Here is a 20,943-nt window from a genome sequence, read left to right as displayed (position 1 = left end):
TATGTGCTGCTCCATCCCGCGTCCCCATCCTTATGTGCTGCTCCATCCTGCGTCCCCATCCTTATGTGCTGCTCCATCCTGCGTCCCCATCCTTATGTGCTGCTCCATCCTGCATCCCCATCCTTATGTGCTGCTCCATCCTGCGTCCCCATCCTTATGTGCTGCTCCATCCTGCGTCCCCATCCTTATGTGCTGCTTCATCCTGCGTCCCCATCCTTATGTGCTGCTCCATCCTGCGTCCCCATCCTTATGTGCTGCTCCATCCTGCGTCCCCATCCTTATGTGCTGCTCCATCCCGCGTCCCCATCCTTATGTGCTGCTCCCATCCTGCGTCCCCATCCTTATGTGCTGCTCCATCCTGCGTCCCCATCCTTATGTGCTGCTCCATCCCGTGTCCCCATCCTTATGTGCTGCTCCATCCTGCGTCCCCATCCTGCTGCTCCATCCCGTGTCCCCATCCTTATGTGCTGCTCCATCCTGCGTCCCCATCCTTATGTGCTGCTCTATCCCGTGTCCCCATCCTTATGTGCTGCTCCATCCTGCTGCTCCATCCCTTGTCCCCATCCTTATGTGCTGCTCCATCCCGTGTCCCCATCCTTATGTGCTGCTCCATCCTGCTGCTCCATCCCTTGTCCCCATCCTTATGTGCTGCTCCATCCTGCGTCCCCATCCTGCGTCCCCATCCTGCTGCTCCATCCTGCGTCCCCATCCTGCTGCTCCATCCTGCCTCTGACCCGCTCGGCGCCGAGTGCTGGGGGGCCTTAGCAGGCGGGGACACCGGCGCGCTGTGGGGGTCAGGTGCCGGTATCGCCGCCAGCTCAGGCCCCCCAGCACTTACTATATTCACCTGTCCCCGTTCCATCGCTGAGCGGCGCCATCTTCCCGGTCTCCTCGGCCTGTGACTTTTCAGTCAGAGGGCGGCGCCGGCGCGCATGCGCGTCATCGCGCCCTCTGAACTGAAGGCCACAGGCCGAGGAGACCGGGAAGATGGCGCCGCTCAGCGATGGAATGGGGAGAGGTGAATATGTCCGATACTCACCGTCCTGGCGGTCCCTGCTTCTGCGGTGGAGATCGCGGTGTGTGTTCAGTGTGAACGCACACCGCGATCTCCCGGGAGCGTCGCTCTGTGAGGCCCAGACTGCGCCGGCGCTTGCGCAGTCTATAGAGGCTTCGGACAGAGTGACGCTCCCAGCGTTATATTATAGATATACAATAAGAGTCATTCTAGCTACTGGGATTTAGCATTCTTATATAGAGCAGGAGAAATCCAAGTCCAACTCCAGTCCTCAAGGCCCACCAACAGGTCATGTTTTCAGGATTTCCTTAGTATTGCCCAGGTAATGGAATTATTGCCTGTGCTGATGATGCAATTATCACCTGTGCAATACTAAGGAAATCCTGAAAACATGACCTGTTGGTGGGCCTTGAGGACTGGAGTTGGGGAACACTGGGCTAAAGGCCCCGGTCCCTCTGCCAACCAGGAAATAGCGACTCTGTGTGAGAAAGCGGAATCCCAGTGCACAGAGGGACCAGAGCCTTTAGCGGACTGGGATTTCGCCACAACCCAGGCAGCAGCAGCCACACACCAGCACAACGCTGCTTCCTGCTGCACTGGACGCCCCGCCCCTTCCGGTGACGTCATAGACCCCGGGTGCTGCTCCTCGCTAGTCGCGACCTGGAGTGGACTCTACCTCTTCACCGAGGCGCACAGGCAGTCGGGAAGTGTAGGCCTTGGCGGGCTGTGGAGCGGTGCGCGTTCTCTAATGGCCGGTACTTTGGAACGACGGGGATCTACGAATAAGGTGAGGGGTCTCCTGCGGGCGGGACACGTGGTGGAGGGTGCACTGGACGTGCCGGGACGCCGCAGCCTTTGTCCTCTGCCACCTCCGCTGTCCTGTGCGGCCTCCTTGTGTGCTGTGGCCGCTCTCCCTGCAGACACTGGTGCTGTGGGCACACATGGCGGCGCCTGGGTTTGTGTGTCCCGAAGTGGCTACGTGCAGGCTGTAAGGCCGGGCTCACACCGCTGCTTCATGGTCCGTATATGGCCCCGGAGACCCTGCCCGGTCCCTGCTGCTGGCACAGGGGGCTCTGTCCGGCCTCTACCCCAGCTAGTGACTGCGGTACCGGAGGGGGGACGAGGTGACTCCATGTGCCGTCACCTGCCTGGCAGAGACGTGATGGTAGCAGGACGGGACATGGCCAGAGCTGGCAGAGGAGATGGAGGAACAAGCAGCAGGTGGGTGTCATGGCGTCAGGACGTCCCCCAGCACAGGCAGCTCAGTCTGGGGCCCTTCACAGTGAGCAGTTTGGTGTCACCCAGACGAACTCCACTCCTGTCACCTCACAGATGAGACTGATGGGCAAGTGCCGGCATTTATACCGATCGGGAGTACAGAGAATCCTGGCTGTGCTCCCAGTGCACGCTGTCACCTCACAGATGAGACTGATGGGCAAGTGCCGGCATTTATACCGATCGGCAGTCCGGAGAATCCTGGCTGTGCTCCCAGTGCACGCTGTCACCTCACAGATGAGACTGATGGGCAAGTACCGGCATTTATACCGATCGGCAGTCCGGAGAATCCTGGCTGTGCTCCCAGTGCACACTGTCACCTCACAGATGAGACTGATGGGCAAGTGCCGGCATTTATACCGATCGGCAGTCCGGAGAATCCTGGCTGTGCTCCCAGTGCACGCTGTCACCTCACAGATGAGACTGATGGGCAAGTGCCGGCATTTATACCGATCGGCAGTCCGGAGAATCCTGGCTGTGCTCCCAGTGCACACTGTCACCTCACAGATGAGACTGATGGGCAAGTGCCGGCATTTATACCGATCGGCAGTCCGGAGAATCCTGGCTGTGCTCCCAGTGCACGCTGTCACCTCACAGATGAGACTGATGGGCAAGTACCGGCATTTATACCGATCGGCAGTCCGGAGAATCCTGGCTGTGCTCCCAGTGCACGCTGTCACCTCACAGATGAGACTGATGGGCAAGTGCCGGCATTTATACCGATCGGCAGTCCGGAGAATCCTGGCTGTGCTCCCAGTGCACACTGTCACCTCACAGATGAGACTGATGGGCAAGTGCCGGCATTTATACCGATCGGCAGTCCGGAGAATCCTGGCTGTGCTCCCAGTGCACGCTGTCACCTCACAGATGAGACTGATGGGCAAGTACCGGCATTTATACCGATCGGCAGTCCGGAGAATCCTGGCTGTGCTCCCAGTACACGCTGTCACCTCACAGATGAGACTGATGGGCAAGTGCCGGCATTTATACCGATCGGCAGTCCGGAGAATCCTGGCTGTGCTCCCAGTGCACGCTGTCACCTCACAGATGAGACTGATCGGCATTTATACCGATCGGGAGTCCGGAGAATCCTGGCTGTGCTCCCAGTGCACGCTGTCACCTCACAGATGAGACTGATGGGCAAGTACCGGCATTTATACCGATCGGGAGTACGGAGAATCCTGGCTGTGCTCCCAGTGCACACTGTCACCTCACAGATGAGACTGATGGGCAAGTACCGGCATTTATACCGATCGGCAGTCCGGAGAATCCTGGCTGTGCTCCCAGTGCACGCTGTCGCCTCACAGATGAGACTGATGGGCAAGTGCCGGCATTTATACCGATCGGGAGTACGGAGAATCCTGGCTGTGCTCCCAGTGCACGCTGTCACCTCACAGATGAGACTGATGGGCAAGTGCCGCCATTTATACCGATCGGGAGTACGGAGAATCCTGGCTGTGCACGCTGTCACCTCACAGATGAGACTGATGGGCAAGTGCCGCCATTTATACCGATCGGGAGTACAGAGAATCCTGGCTGTGCTCCCAGTGCACGCTGTCACCTCACAGATGAGACTGATGGGCAAGTACCGGCATTTATACCGATCGGGAGTACGGAGAATCCTGGCTGTGCTCCCAATGCACGCTGTGACCTCACAGATGAGACTGATGGGCAAGTGCCGGCATTTATACCGATCGGGAGTACGGCGAATCCTGGCTGTGCTCCCAGTGCACGCTGTCACCTCACAGATGAGACTGATGGGCAAGTGCCGCCATTTATACCGATCGGGAGTACGGAGAATCCTGGCTGTGCACGCTGTCACCTCACAGATGAGACTGATGGGCAAGTGCCGCCATTTATACCGATCGGGAGTACGGAGAATCCTGGCTGTGCTCCCAGTGCACACTGTCACCTCACAGATGAGACTGATGGGCAAGTGCCGCCATTTATACCGATCGGGAGTACGGAGAATCCTGGCTGTGCTCCCAGTGCACACTGTCACCTCACAGATGAGACTGATCAGCAAGTGCCGGCATTTATACCGATCGGCAGTCCGGAGAATCCTGGCTGTGCTCCCAGTGCACACTGTCACCTCACAGATGAGACTGATCGGCAAGTACCGGCATTTATACTGGTCGGCAGTACGGAGAATCCTGGCTGTGCTCCCAGTGCACGCTTGTCACCTCACAGATGAGACTGATCAGCAAGTGCCGGCATTTATACCGATCGGCAGTCCGGAGAATCCTGGCTGTGCTCCCACTGCACACTGTCACCTCACAGATGAGACTGATGGGCAAGTGCTGGCATTTATACCGATCGGCAGTCCGGAGAATCCTGGCTGTGCTCCCAGTGCACACGGTCACCTCACAGATGAGACTGATCGGCAAGTGCCGGCATTTATACCGATCAGCAGGGGGCGCCGCGCACACTATATGCGTCATCGCGCCCTCTGACCTGCAGTGTCAGAGCGCAGATAGACGCCGGGAAGATGGAGCGGAGGCTGGAACGGGGACAGGTGAATATGACATACTTACCTAGTCCCAGCGATCCTGGCGCCGCCCGCCTGTCCCATGGTCTTCTGTGCTGCAGCCTCTTACTCTATCAGCGGTCACCGGCACCGCTGATTAGAGAAATGAATGTGGCTCCGCCCCTATGGGAGGTGGAGCCGCTTATTCATTTCTCTAATGAGCGGTCCCACGTGACCGCTGAAGAGGGGAAGAAGCTGCAGCACAGAAGACCGTGGGACGGCAGGGACAGCGCCAGGATCGCTGGGACTAGGTAAGTATTCTAAACAGCAAGAGCACAAGAAGAGGATTCAGAGATCCTCCAAAAAATAGGAAAAACAGCAAAACGAGGCAGACATGCTTACCTGCCTATGCCTCTAAACAAATGCACTATCAGGATGCAGTGGACCCATGTGGTTAAGATGGAGACTACACAGGTGCAGCATAACCGATGAGGCAGCCACTCTCAACTTACCAAACTAATGGAGGGGGTGGCTGCTTGGCACAATGCTGCACATAAAAGACTTGCATGTGGCGCTGTTCACACAATGGAGATGCACAGCATCCAGGCAGACCTAGTAGTGACACCCTTCTATTAGATCAGGCGGGCCTGCCCAGCGCTATCCACATGCACCCCATGTGAACAGACACCACAGTTTACAAGACAAAAATGGGCTCAACTGCACCCCGAAAAAAAGTGCAAAAAAACACTGGGACTAGGTAAGTATGCCTCAGCGCCCTCACCCGCCGACCCCACCGCTACCGTGACTCGAGTATAAGCCGAAACACCAAAGCTCATTAAACTTTAACATTTTTATTTCAATTACAAAAAATCAGAACACATAGGACACAATGACAATTAAAAACATTTAAGAAACAGATTGTGAAATACTCAATGGTCATGCCTCATAATATAGACCATGGCCCACCGCAGCTACCAACTCACACTCAGAACTGTCAGTATAGTCTGCGAAGCATGTGTATTGAAACCACTCAGTGATGACAAAACTACATATATAATAACAAACCAAGTATATAATATTATTGTGTATATTGTTAACACATGCATATGGATGAGGTGGCCTATCTATTCACAGTACCATATGAGAAATGAGGTGGAAAGGAAATACATACAGTAGCAAGTCCTAAACATCCAGAATGAAACTGGGACAGTATGTACACATATATTAGGGTATGTGCACACATATTCTGGGTCCACTGCGGATTTTTCTGCAGCAGATTTGATAAATCCGCAGTGGAAAAACGCTGCGGATTTATTGTGGATTTACCGCGGTTTTTCTGCGGTTTTCACTGCCGTTTTACAACTGCAGATTTTTATTGGAGCAGTTGTAAAACCGCTGCAGAATCAGCAGAAAGAAGTGACATGCTGCTGAATGTAAACCGCTGCGTTTCCGCGCGTTTTTTTCCGCAGCATGTGCACAGCGTTTTTTGTTTCCCTAGGTTTACATTGAACTGTAAACGCATGGGTAACTGCTGCGGAAATGCTGCGGATCTGCAGCAAAATCCACATCGTGTACACATAGCCTCAACCTGCAAGTATGGAAAAAATTCTATTAGTCTCGCCTAGTAAAACCAGGCTGAATGGATTTGCATGCTTCCAAGACCATGAGGTCTCCGTTCAAAGAACAGTAAGGCCAAGGATGTGCTGATATACAGAACCTATTTCCACCGAAGCCAAGAAAGAGAAAGCCAGAACTCAAACCCCACAATTGGGGTATGGACAGACTAATATAGGATTTTTTCCATACTAGCAGATGGATAGATCTCTCTCTCTCCCTCTCCCATGTGAACCTAGCCTTACCCTAACTGTTCTGCAATGGTTTATATGTAAACCATGTCTCCTATCCTGTCGGCTTCTGCAATGATTGTACAGAGGCCGACAAATGAATTATCGGCTCTTCTGCTATCTATCTATATCACACTCATCCTCCCACACCACTATTCTGTGTGTATGTATCCTATTGTAAGCTGTCGGGGTGATTTTACTGTACACCGCACTGAATTGCTGGCTTTTCTAAAGGACACGGTGTGTATTTCTCGCAAGTCACCGAAGGTCTGTGTAGTGTGCGAGTTTTTCTTGCACCCATAGACTTGTATTGGCGTGTCTCGGCCGATATACGGTGCAAATGGCAGCATGCCGCGACTTCACTCGCACATATAAAACGGCCGAGGGGTAAAAAGGTGATGGGAGCTGCCCCATAGATTAACATTGGGCCGAGAGCTATGCAAGTTTTTTTCTCGCATAGCACTCGTCTGTATTCCTCTCTAGTGTGACTCCAGCCTTATAGTCATTCATTTTGCTGGCTATTAGTCTTTGTGGGGTACATATTTTTAGTACTTCCCCATGTGAAACCTTTCATTAGCTTTCAGGACAACAATTATATTTTAGCCTTGGTGGCTGCGGACCACTTTTATGGCGGTTTGCAATGGTGTGGACTATCTGATCTAAAAACAACCTGCTGCCCCCCGTAGCATATTCGGATTAGTGTTTGGTTTCCCGAGTATTTTTCTTTAATGTCTGCTAAATTTGGTCACAGATCAGTAAGTAATTGCGTTTCTGCTGATGCTCTTGTTTTAACTTTGTCTAGGATAGTGGTGCTGTATGATTAGCGGGGGGGATACTGTTTTGAGAGGAGAGCGTGTGTCAAAGGAGTGGCGGAGTGTAACTTATTTTTTTTACTGTAATGGCTTAATGTGTGTGCATTACAGCAGCCAATCAGGGCGCAGAAAACATCTGCAACGTTATGACACAAGGTCTTCTGTGATTGGCTGCTGAAATCACATTTCCCGGTCCATATGAAAAGTGGACATATTGTTTTCCTGTCGTCATTTTCTCAACGTAACAGCGTAGAGGACTTAAAAAATCGTTAGGCCTTAAATAGGGGTTCAGACAGGAGGCCCTATTTTCTAATCCAAAGAAGTTTGTGATAAAACTCTTGCAGTGAGAAATCGGGAGGCCACATTTCCACTTAAAAATTGTTAGGCCTAATATTGGGGTTAATTCCTTCATGACCATGGGATTTTCCATTTTTCCGTGTTCGTTTTTCGCTCCCCTCCTTCCCAGAGCCTTAACTTTTTTTTTTTTTTTTTTCCATCAATATGGCCATTTGATTATTATTTTTTGTGAAACAAGTTGTACTTTTGAACAACATCATTGGTTTTACCATGTCGGGTACTAGAAAACGGGGAAAAAATTTCAAGTGCGGTGAAAAGTGCAATCCCACACTTGTTTTTTGTTTGGCTATTTTACTAGGTTCCCTAAATGCTAAAACTGACCTGCCATTATGATTCTCCAGGTCATTACGAGTTCATAGACACCAAACATGTCTAGGTTCTTATTTATCAAAGTGGTGAAAAAAAATTCCAAACTTTAATAAAAATAACAAAAAATAACGCCATTTTCCGATACCCATAGCGTCTCCATTTTTCATGATTATGGGGTCAGGTGAGGGCTTATTTTTTGCGTTCCGAGCTGGCGTTTTTAATGATACCATTTTGGTGCAGATACGTTTTTTTGATCGCCCGTTATTGCATTTTAATGCAATGTCGCGGCGACGAGAAAACGTAATTCTGGCGTCTCAAATTTTTTTCTCGCTACACCATTTAGCGATCAGGTTAATCCTTTTTTTTTTTTTTTTTTTTTTTTTTATTGATCAGGCGATTCTGAATGCGGCGATACAAAATGTGTTTGATTTTTATTATTTTTGATTTATTTTGAATGTGGCGAAAGGGGGGTGATTTAAGCTTTTATATTTTTATTTTCTCTAGTTACCTTCCACGACGGCATACGGAGGTTGCCTCTTTTGCCCTAATGGGGAACAGGAAATACGGAGAGGTTACAAGGCCCTCCCACCTCCCCCTCACCAGTGTCTTTCCTGTTCCCCATGGGACAGGGAGAGGTTTTTCCGTGTGCTGTGGTGGCCGGTAACTACTGCACCTACTAAGGCTCTGCCTATATAAAACCGGGCAGCATGGGGTCGTATCTTACCTCCCCCCTTGTGCTGCTCCCGTCGCGCCACGCTGCGGTGTCCTCGGGACCATTCCCTGGCCTTCCCGTGCCCCCGTGAGGGCAAAGCAGGCCAGCGAGTCCTCCTTGAGCTCTCCGGTCTCCTCTCTTCTGCATGCCGCTGGCGACCCGGAAGTGATCGCGCGCGTCACTTCCGGTCTTTTCTGTGCTCTCTGGAGGCACTTCCGCCGGCGGCGCCTCGTGCAGGACGCCGTTCCTCCACCCGGGACCATGGAGGGGAGGAGGATTTCGCAACCGCTTAGGACAGGGACATGCTGCAGAGCATAAAACCTGCCAGAAAACGTCGCAGGTAACTGTCCTGTCATGGAGAGCAGTGCCTGCAGAGCCCAGCGCTGCCCCTGCCACAGTAAGTGCTGCAGGGACAGGGGTCCTTAGTGATTTAGGGGTATTATTAGTCATGACTCTCTCTCCCCTCTCGTTACAGGGAGAAAAGTCTGCCCCTAAAACTACTACTAAAAAGAAGTGTGCCATCTGTAACATTAAGCTGCCACCATTATGGGAGAAAAAACTCTGCAGGACCTGTACTGACAAGATTGTCAGGGCAGAGCAACCTTCTCTATTGGAAGAAATCCGCTCCCTAGTCAAGCAAGAGGTGCAATCTTCCCTAGCGGCCTTTACCCCTCCATCCCCACCGCCACTTTCTCCAGCTAAAAAAAGAAAAATCCAGGATGAGGATTCTGATTCAGACCCCTATGCTTCATCCTCGGGTCGACGGGAGGAACCTACGTCCCCTATAACAGGGGTCCCCAACTCCAGTCCTCAAGGCCCACCAACAGGTCATGTTTTCAGGATTTCCTTTGCATTGCACAGGTGGGTGATGCAATTATTACCTGGGCAAGACTAAGGAAATCCTGAAAACATGACATGTTGGTGGGCCTTGAGGACTGGAGTTGGGGACCCCTGCCCTATAACCTCTGAAGCTAGGAAATATCTTTTTTTTTCTTCAGAATGGGTTGAGGATTTAGTGACTGCCGTGCGCAGTACTATGGGGCTGGAGGAAGAGTCAGAACCACAGTCCATACAGGACCAGATGTTTGGTGGCATAACTAAGGGTAAACAGGTGGGCTTTCCAATTCATTCTAATATATCTGATATGATTGATCAAGAGTGGGAACTACCTGAAAAACGTCTCAGTACCCCATCCGAGATGAAGCATAGATTTCCCTTAGAAGGGAATTCGGCCAAATGGGATGTCCCCAAGGTCTATTCACAAGTGGCAAGAGTGGCTAAGAGAACGGCTCTTCCGTTCGAAGACTCGTCACAATTAAAAGATCCAATGGACAGGAAAATAGAAAGTCTATTGAAAAAATCGTGGGAGACCTCCACGGTAGCCCTCAAAGCCAATATTGCGTCAACATGTGTGGCTAGAGCACTTTTCCGCTGGTTGAGGGAACTGGAATCCCACATATCCCAGGGCACTTCTAGAGCTGAATTGTTAGACTCTCTACCCTGTCTTCTTAGAGCCACGGGTTTCCTAGCGGATGCCTCTATGGAAACTATCAGAATTGCTGCTAGATCATTAGTGCAGACTAATTCGGCTAGAAGGGCGCTTTTCTAAAAATGTGGTCTGTTGATATCACCTCCAAGGCCAAATTGTTCCCCATACAGTTTAAGGGTAACTATATCTTCGGGCCTTCCCTAGATGACATGTTGGAAAAGGCAACCGATAAGAAAGCCCTCCCAGAACAAAAAACTCCCAAAAAGAAATTTTTTCGTCCCTTTCAGGCCCAAACCTCTCAGAGAGGAAAAGGCAAGTCCGGGAGATGGAGTTACCCGAAGGGAGGGGGGAGAAATATCCTTATCCCGCAACAACAGCAGCAGCAGTCTCGGCAGGAGAAGCGGTGACTTCAACCCGGTGGTGGTGGGGGGGGGGGGAGACTCTCAAATTTTGTACTCCAGTGGCAAAACATCACCAATTGCCCCTGGGTCCTCAACGTCATCAAAGAGGGTCTTCTAATAGAATTCATTTCCTTCCCCCCCACGGGGTCTAAAGATTACCTCCCTTCCCTCCTTAAAAGACACCAGGTCCATATTGGAGTCGGGTCTCAGGGCTCTAGAGATGTCAAATGCGATATCTCAGGTTCCGGAATCAGAGAGAGATCGGGGGCATTACTCCTGTCTGTTTCTGGTACCCAAACCGTCGGGCGAGTCCCGTATTATTATAAATCTAAAGGGCCTCAACCGACATGTAAAATACCGAAGATTCAAGATCCCGTTTGGGATCTCCTCTGCACCAAGAGTATTTTCCAAAATAATGGGGGAAGTAGTCTCCTTTATCCGGAGGCAAGGTGTCTGTATAGTGCCGTATCTAGACGACCTTTTATTAGTGGCTCCCACCAAACAAACCTTGGAGTCTCATGTGTCAAAGACTCAATATCCTGACGTCTCTTGGATGGGTTCCGAATCGGCAAAAGTCACACCTACGACCCTCCAAATGCAGGAAATTCCTGGGAGTTCTTCTGGACTCTGCAAGACAAATGTCCTTCCTTCCATTGGACCATCGTCTAACCCTACTATCGAAGGTCAAGACGTTCAGAGACACGAGATCCCCTACAATCAGAGAAGGCATGTCTCTTCTAGGATCCATGACAGCCTGCATCCAATCGGTACCATGGGCTCAAGCCCATTCCAGAATTCTTCAGGCACATATCCTGCAGAATTGGAACGGTCATCCCAGTTCTTTGAACAAGAGGTTCTACACACCGGGTCGTGTCAAGGCCTCCCTGGCGTGGTGGATAACCCCAAAAAACTTACAAAAGGGAGTCAGTTGGACACAAGTCCCACTAACTACAGTTACAACAGATGCCAGCAAAAGGGGCTGGGGGCCATGATAAATCACACCCCTTACCAAGGTCTCTAGGACCAGTCAACAAGCAGGAAGTCATCCAACTACAGAGAACTAAAAGCTGTAGAGGAAGCTCTGCTAGTAGGGGGTCATCTTGTCAAGTGACATCACGTTTGAGTATATTCGGACAATATGACTGCGGTGGCTCACGTCAGACATCAGGGCAGTTCAAAGAACAACCTGAAGAACATATCTACTCGACTATGTTCCTGGGCAGAAAGACATCTATTATCCCTGACGGCAGTTCACCTGAAAGGCTCGTCCAACACTCAAGCAGACTATCTAAGTCGCCAGGACATACATCCGGGGGAATGGTGTTTGAGCAACCGAAGTTTCGAGATGCTGGTGAACAAATGGGGTCTTCCAGAAATCGACCTCTTTGTATCCCGCCAAAACGCGAAAGTCGAAGACTTCTCCCTAAACCCCAGGGACATCTCCAGAGGAGTGGATGCACTGGCTCAGAAATGGAATTTTCAGCTGGCCTATGCGTTTCCACCAATTCCGATATTGGCAAAAGTCTTGCAGAAAGTTCGGGAAGAACAGACACCAACTATATTGGTAGCCCCGTTGTGGCCAAAGAGGAGCTGGTACAACCTGATAGTGGATTTACAGGAGGATGGGCCGTTCCAGTTTCCGATGGAAGAAGACCTTCTTTCTCAAGGACCAATCCATCTCCTAGATGCCCACAAATGGAATCTGGCGGCATGGCTACTGAAGCCCAGATGTTGAGAGCCAAAGGACTATCAGAACCAGTGGTTTCCACACTTCAAAAATCAAGGAAACCAGTAATCAATGCTATATACAATAAGGTCTGGAAGAAATTCTCATCATTTTGTCTTCATGAAGTACCAGATCCCTTCAATCCGAATTTATCACAAATTCTAGACTTTATGCAAAAAGGCTTGGAAATAGGCCGCAGGCCTAGCACCCTGAAAGTCCAAGTTTCCGCCCTCAGTTCAATATTTGATCAGGATCTGGCAAATCATCGTTGGATTAAGAGGTTCATGATATCAGCTTCTAGGATGAACCCTAAAAAACGAATAACAGTACCATTATGGGACCTCAATCTGGTATTACAAGGGCTTACAGGTCCACCCTTTGAACCATTATCCTCCTGCTCTCAGAAAAATCTGATCTATAAAACCGTTTTTCTAGTGGCCATTACCTCAGCAAGGAGGGTGGGAGAGTTACAGGCCCTCTTAATGAGAGAACCATATTTGTCCATTCGAGATGACTCTATAATACTGCGCCTCGACCCGTCGTATCAGATCACCGCTCCCAGGAAATTGTTCTACCTTCTTTTTGCCAAAATCCAACAAATCCAAAAGAGATTTCATACGCTGGATGTCAGACGCATTGTATTTTACCTAGATCAAACCAGCTCTTACAGACTTGATCAAAATCTATTTGTCCATCCATCAGGACAAAATAAAGGAAAGAAAGTAGCAAAAAGTACTATTGCTAACTGGATCAAGAAAGCGATAGCAGAAGCATATCTTGCTCAAGATAAAACCCCTCCAGTGGGAATCAAGGCTCATTCGACTAGATCAACCTCAGTCTCCTGGGCAGAAAGAGCAGGTGCATCAACGGAGCAAATCTGCAGGGCAGCTACATGGTCTTCGTTGCATACTTTCTCCAGACATTACAGATTGGACGTAATGCCCAACAAGGATTTAGCCTTCGGACGGAAAGTACTCCAGGCGTTGTCCCTCCCTAGCGCCAAATTAGTTGGTATTCCTCCGTATGCCGTCGTGGAAGGTGACTAGAGAAAATAGAATTATTCTTACCGTTAATTCGGTTTCTAGGAACCTTTCACGACGGCGCTAGTTCCCTCCCTATACTCCTGGATTTAAATCTGGGATTCAAGGTAAACCGGTGCTATGGTTTTCAGTTATAAGTCACTGGTGAGGAGGAGGTGGGAGGGCCTTTTAACCTCTCCGTATTTCCTGTTCCCCATTAGGGCAAAGAGGCAACCTCCGTATGCCGTCATGGAAGGTTCCTAGAAACCGAATTAACGGTAAGAATAATTCTTTTTTTTTTTTTTAAACCTTTGCCATGCTTCAATAGCCTCCATGGGAGGCTAGAAGCTGGCACAGCTTGATCGGCTCTGCTACGTAGCAGCGATCACGAGATCGCTGCTATGTATCTTAATAACAGGCTTGCTATTAGCGCCGACAACAGGGTGGCGCTCACAGCTAGCTTGGATCAGTGACCATAGAGGTCTCAAGGACCTCTATGGTTACCATTCTGATGCATCGCTGACCCCCGATCATGTGACCGGGGGTCAGCGATGCGCTCATTTCCGTCCGTAAGCGCCGGTTAAATGCCGCTGTCAGTGTTTGACAGCGGCATTTAACTAGTTAATAGCGGTGGGTGAATCGCGATTTCACCCGCCGCTATTGTGGGCACATGTCAGCTGTTCATGTCCCGGCTTTGATTTGGGCTCACCGCCGGAGCCCGCATCAAAGCGGAGGTTCTGACCTCTGACGTACTATCCCGTCTGAGGTCAGAAAGGGGTTAAGGACCCATCTATGCAAAATCTAACACGACAGGTAAATGCAGGAAGATAAACATTGAAACCCAAGAATTGAGTTTTTTTTTTTTTTTTGTTTAGTCACTAAAAAATCTCCAAAAAATAAAATTAAACGATTTAAAGCTTTGTATCCATCCCACAATGGTATCAATAAAAAATTGCCACACTAAGCACAACCTTTTGCGCAGCTCAATGCGCAACACCAGCAATTTTTATTTTACAAATCCCAATTTTTTTTTTTTAATTAAAAAAACATTACCACATCATTTTTACAGCAGAATGAAAACTGTAAAGACAAAAAAGAAATGTAGAATTCCCTTTTTAAACACAATTTTACCATACTTGAATTGTTTTCCTTTCTCCAGTTCATTGTATGGTAACATGAATTGTGCATTTCAAAACTACAACTCTTCCCTCAAAAACAAGGCTGATTCAACTATGTAGACGGAAAATACCATCATGGCTCTTAGTAAAAGGAGAGGAATAAGTGAAAGCGAGAAATATAGCCAAATCATCCATTCGAAAAAGGTGTTAGGCTACGTTCACATTTGCGTTGTGCGCCGCTGCGTCGGCGACGCAACGCACAATGCAAATAAAAATGCACGCAAAAACGCTGCATTTTGCGACGCATGCGTCATTTTTTGCCAAAATTTGGACGCAAGAAAAATGCAACTTGTTGCGTTTTCTGAGCCCGACGCTTGCGGCAAAAAAAACACATGCGTCGCACAACGCATGTCCATGCGTCCCCCATGTTAAATATAGGGACACATGCGTCGCCGCTGTGTCGCCCGATGCAAACACGCAAAACGCTAATGTGAACGTAGCCTTACCCGGAGCCGATCACATTCAATAGAATAGGATGTGTGCAATACATGACATGGGCAGCAGAAGTTAGCCACTCTGGATGTCACTGCATAACACATCCCTTTTAATATCTGAATTAAATATTTTCTGATGCCACTTTTTGTCCTTCTACTCTATTGGCCAAAATTGTGGATACACTTTAAATTGTCATTTGTACAGTTTTTAGCATGCAATCAGTGTTTATAACAATAATGCTACAAGTAGTCTAAGGTACAGTACAGACCAAAAGTTTGGACACATCTTCCCATTTAAAGATTTTTCTGTATTTTCATGACTATGAAAATTGTTCATTCACACTGAAGGCATCAAAACTATGAATTAACACATGTGGAATTGTATACTTAACAAAAAGGTGTGAAACAACTGAAATTGTGTCTTATATTCTAGGATATTCAAAGTAGCCACCTTTTGCTTTGATGACTGCTTGCACACTCTTGGCATTCTCTTGATGAGCTTCAAGAGGTAGTCACTGGGAATAGTTTTCACCTCACAAGTGTGCCCTGTCAGGTTTAATAAGTGGGATTTCTTGCCTTATAAATGGGGTTGGGACCATCAGTTGTGTTGTGCAGAAGTCTGTTGGATACACAGCTGATAGTCTAACAGTCTATTCAGTAGGACTTTGTTTTATGGCAAGAAGAAAGCAGCTAAGTAAAGAAAAACTAGTGGCCATCATTACTTTAACAAATGAAGGTCAGTCAGTCCGAAAAATTGGGAAAGCTTTGAAAGTGTCCCCAAGTGCAGTGGCAAAAACCATCAAGCGCTACAAAGAAACTGGCTGACATGAGGACCCCCCCCCCACCCAGGAAAGGAAGACCAAGAGTCACCTCTGCTTCTGAGGATAAGTTTATCCGAGTCACCAGCCTCAGAAATCGCAGGTTAACAGCAGCTCAGATTAGAGACCAGGTCAACGCCACACAGAGTTCTAGCAGCAGACACATCTCTACAACAACTATTAAGAGGAGACTTTGTGCAGCAGGCCTCCATGGTAAAATAGCTGCTATGAAACCACTGCTAAGGACAGGCAACAAGCAGAAGAGACTTGTTTGGGCTAAAGAACACAAGGAATGGACAGTAGACGAGTGGAAATCTGTGCTTTGGTCTGATGAGTCCAAATTTGAGATCTTTGGTTCCAATCACTGTGTCTTTGTGCGACGCAGAAAAGGTGAATGGATGGACTCTACATGCCTGGTTCCCACCGTGAAGCATGGAGGAGGAGGTGTGATGGTGTGGGGGTGCTTTGCTGGTGACACTGTTGGGGATTTATTCAAAATTGAAGGCATACTGAACCAGCATGGCTACCACAGCATCTTGCAGCGGCATGCTATTCCATCTGGTTTGCGTTTAGATGGACCATCGTTTATTTTTTCAACAGAACAATGGCCCCAAACACACCTCCAGCCTGTGTAAGGGCTATTTAACCAAGAAGGAGAGTGATGGGGTGCTACGCCAGATGACCTGGCCTCCAGTCACCAGACCTGAACCCAATCGAGATGGTTTGGGGTGAGCTGGACCGCAGAGTGAAGGCAAAAGGGCCAACAAGTGCTAAGCATCTCTGGGAACTCCAAGATTGTTTGAAGACCATTCCTGGTGACTACCTCTTGAAGCTCATCAAGAGAATGCCAAAAGTGTGCAAAGCAGTCATCATAGCAACAGGTGGCTACTTTGAAGAACCTAGAATATAAAACATATTTTCAGTTGTTTCACACTTTTTTGGTAAGTATATAATTCCACATGTGGTAATTCATAGTTTTGATGCCTTCAGTGTGAATTTACAATTTTCATAGTCATGAAAATACAGAAAAATCTTTAAATGAGAAGGTGTCCAAACTTTTGGTCTCTACTGTAGATTAGAACACCTCTACATAGAAAAAAGGTTAATTTAATAAAAAATATCTCATTACTTCTATAACCCCTTAGTGACGGAGCCAAATTTTTTTAAATCTGACCAGTGTCACTTTGTGGTAATAACTCTGGAACGCTTCAACAAATCCCAGTGATTTTGATACTGTTTTTTTCGTGACACATTATACTTTATGGTAATGGTAAATTTAGGTCGATATGTTTTGTTTATTTATAAAAAATATCAGAAATTTGAGAAAAATGTTAAAAAAATTGCAATTTTCAAACTGATTATTCCTTTATAATCCAGATAGTCATGCCACAGCAAAACATTAATAAATAACATTTCGTCATGTCTGCTTTACATCAGCACCATTTGCAAAATGTTCTTATATTTTGTTAGCATTTTAAGAGGTTTAAAAATGTAGTAGTAATTTTTCAAGGAAATTTACAAAATTATTTTTTTTTTAGGGACTTAGCCATGTTTGAAGTGCCTTTAGGGGTCCCATATATTTGGAAACCCCCAAAAGTGATACCATTTTAAAAACCGCATCCCCTGACATATAGAAAACTGCTGTCAAGTAGTTTATTAACCCTTCAGTTGCTTTTCCGGAATTAATGCAAAGTGACATGACAGAAATGACAATGTGCATTTTTACCACCTAAATGCCTCTAACTTCTGAACAGGTTACAACAGCCGGCAGACTCTTAGGCCAGAATTTGGTCATGAATTGCCAATCGCAAACATCAGGACCACAAAATCATTATCTGAGGGCACCAATTGGGATTAGAGGGAAGCCCCTCACAGTCTGTTAACCATTTATAATGATGTAGTCACTATTGACAGCAGCATCTAAGGGGTTAAACAGATTTGGACGGAGAAAACACTGATCGTGGCTGATGCAGCAAGTTGTCAGCTATAGTGTACAGCCGACATCTGCTGGATTGTCACCTGTATGGGGAGGCTATTCTCTTATATCTCAGGTCAGTTAAGACATATTGCCTGTCATTAAGGGGATAAGAATGGCTGAATCAAAATATCACGTCCTAATATGTTCATTTCATGCTATCTCTGTGTTTTTTCTTTAGTAGCATGCAGAGTATCCTTTAGCATCGATAACAGCTTTGTATCTCCATGGCATTGATTCAACAAGACTTCTTAGGTTCTCTGTGGTCATAACATGGTACCAGGAACGGATAACAGCTGCAATCAATTCCTGTTTGTTGCTCGGTTGCTTACTATAAACCAATCGCTTTAATCTTGACCACAGATTTTCGATAGGGCTCAGATCAGGACTGTTTCCTGGCCAGGAAAGCACAGAAAATTGTTTGCTTTCAAACCATTTTAGACTTTGCCTTGAAGTGTGACATGGTGCTCCATCCTGTTGAAAAATAATTTCGGTCTGTTCCTTGCCAAGGTCACGAATTGATGGGATGAGCTTTGGTTCAAGGACATCATGAATATATTTCGAAGCATTTACAGTTCCCTCAAGGACCTGTATTCTCCCAATTCCATGCCAGGCCATACAGCCCCATATCATAACACTCTCAGGATGTTTCATTGTAGCTGTCATACCCTCTGGAAGAGAGTCTTCCTTTGGCCTTCTCTGAACATAACACACTTCGTCACTACCAAAAAATGATACTCGTTTCATCGCTCCAGATTACTTTCTTCCAATCTTCAGTTGTTCAGCTAAGATGTTCTTTGGCCCAGGACATTCTCTTACATCTGTTTAATATTTAGGAATGGCTTTTACCTTGGTGTTCGTGCTTTCTGACCGGTATCAAGTAATCGGCGATGTACTGTTCAATCAGACACCGAAACTCCTCCATCGTGCAAGAACTGGTTGAGTTCCTTGGCTGATGCTCTTCTGTTTTGCAATGCTAAGCTAACAATTCTTCTGTTTTTGGAGTTGTTGCCCTTTTCCTTCCTTATTCACTCTTAGTTTCGATGCTGCAACTATCAGCAAAACGTGATCACCGCTTTTGCACTCCAGAGGCAGTGACTCCACCACCCATCTTCCTAGAAATTTCTCTAAAACTGTATCTATCCGTCCTTAACATGGCTGTAGCTCTTTTTTTAGAGACCAGTCAGACCTCTATGTGGGTGGCATGATTAAAATCTAAAAAAAATAATTCAGGAGTTTGAGCTCAAAATAGACATTTATAATTGCTCAGTTAGAAAATTAAATTTAAATATTAATAAAATACAAGAAATAAAAATTCTCAATAGTTTGTAAAGAAATTAAAGCCTGTAGCACCTATACTGAAAGGATCAAGTGATGACTGTAGCTTTAAAATACTATTTTTAATTGAATGTGGAAAAGTTAACATATACCGTAACTAAAAATGTATGAATTTTACTCAGAGAACGACGTCCAGTATTTCTTGTCAAAATCATAAAAACTACCAGCAAAATAAGAAAAACAAGTCTACCAATTATCTTTGGTAACAGATTGCATGCCTGGGCTATAAATATAATTAGGTATTCAAGCAAGTAAGATTGCCGAAAATTAAGAACTGTATCCACAATTTTGGCCACTAGTGTTTGTATGGTTAATAACTACTGCACTTATTTTCCTAATAAAGACTAACGCTTCCTCTGTGTGTGTGTGTATGTATATATGTGTGTGTATGTATATATGTGTGTGTATGTATATATGTGTGTATGTATGTATGTATGTATATATATATATATATATATATATATATATATATATATATATATATATATATATATATATATATACCGTATATACTCGAGTATAAGCCGACCCGAGTATAAGCCGACCCCCCTAATTTTGCCACAAAAAACTGGGAAAACTTATTGACTCGAGTATAAGCCTAGGGTGGAAATGCAGCATTTACCGGTGAATTTCAAAAATAAAAATAGATCATTATTTCCCCATAGCTGTGCCATATAGTGCTCTGCACCGTTCATATTTCCCCATAGGTGTGAACCATATAGTGCTCTGCACCGTTCATTGTGCCCCCTAGCTGTGCCATATACGGTGCTCTGCACCGTTCATTGTGCCCCCTAGATGTGCCATATACGGTGCTCTGCACCGTTCACTGTGCCCCATAGCTGTGCCATATACGGTGCTCTGCACCGTTCACTGTGCCCCATAGCTGTGCTGTGCCATATACGGTGCTCTGCACCGTTCACTGTGCCCCATAGCTGTGCTGTGCCATATACGGTGCTCTGCACCGTTCACTGTGCCCCATACATAGCTGTGCTGTGCCATATACGGTGCTCTGCACCGTTCACTGTGCCCCATAGCTGTGCTGTGCCATATACGGTGCTCTGCACCGTTCACTGTGCCCCATACATAGCTGTGCTGTGCCATATACGGTGCTCTGCACCGTTCACTGTGCCCCATACATAGCTGTGCTGTGCCATATACGGTGCTCTGCACCGTTCACTGTGCCCCATAGCTGTGCTGTGCCATATACGGTGCTCTGCACCGTTCACTGTGCCCCATAGCTGTGCTGTGCCATATACGGTGCTCTGCACCGTTCACTGTGCCCCATAGCTGTGCTGTGCCATATACGGTGCTCTGCACCGTTCACTGTGCCCCATAGCTGTGCTGTGCCATATACGGTGCTCTGCACCGTTCACTGTGCCCCATAGCTGTGCTGTGCCATATACGGTGCTCTGCACCGTTCACTGTGCCCCATAGCTGTGCTGTGCCATATACGGTGCTCTGCACCGTTCACTGTGCCCCATAGCTGTGCTGTGCCATATACGGTGCTCTGCACCGTTCACTGTGCCCCATAGCTGTGCTGTGCCATATACGGTGCTCTGCACCGTTCACTGTGCCCCATAGCTGTGCTGTGCCATATACGGTGCTCTGCACCGTTCACTGTGCCCCATAGATGTGCTGTGCCATATACGGTGCTCTGCACCGTTCACTGTGCCCCATAGATGTTCCACATAAATTTGTGCCGCCGCTGCCGCAATAAAGAAAAAAAAACACATACTCACCTCCCTTGATTGCAGCTCCCGGCGTCTCGTTCCGG

The 20,943-nt window shown here is 47.5% G+C and overlaps 1 protein-coding gene across 1 annotated transcript in view; it reads left to right on the top strand.

Annotated features, from left to right (window-relative positions):
* The first annotated feature begins 1,515 nt into the window (after window positions 1-1,515).
* Window positions 1,516-20,943, top strand: part of SLC39A10 (solute carrier family 39 member 10) — a 73,221-nt gene continuing 53,793 nt past the window's right edge. Inside the window, exon 1 of the mRNA XM_069733892.1 lies at window positions 1,516-1,802. The gene's annotated coding sequence lies outside the window, so the exon portion shown is untranslated. The remainder of the gene's footprint in view (window positions 1,803-20,943) is intronic.

The sequence above is a fragment of the Ranitomeya imitator genome, chromosome 7 (genome assembly GCF_032444005.1).
Source record: "Ranitomeya imitator isolate aRanImi1 chromosome 7, aRanImi1.pri, whole genome shotgun sequence".
NCBI lineage: Eukaryota > Metazoa > Chordata > Amphibia > Anura > Dendrobatidae > Ranitomeya > Ranitomeya imitator.
Note: the sequence above shows the minus strand (reverse complement) of the source record. Positions and strands in the feature narration are given on the sequence as shown.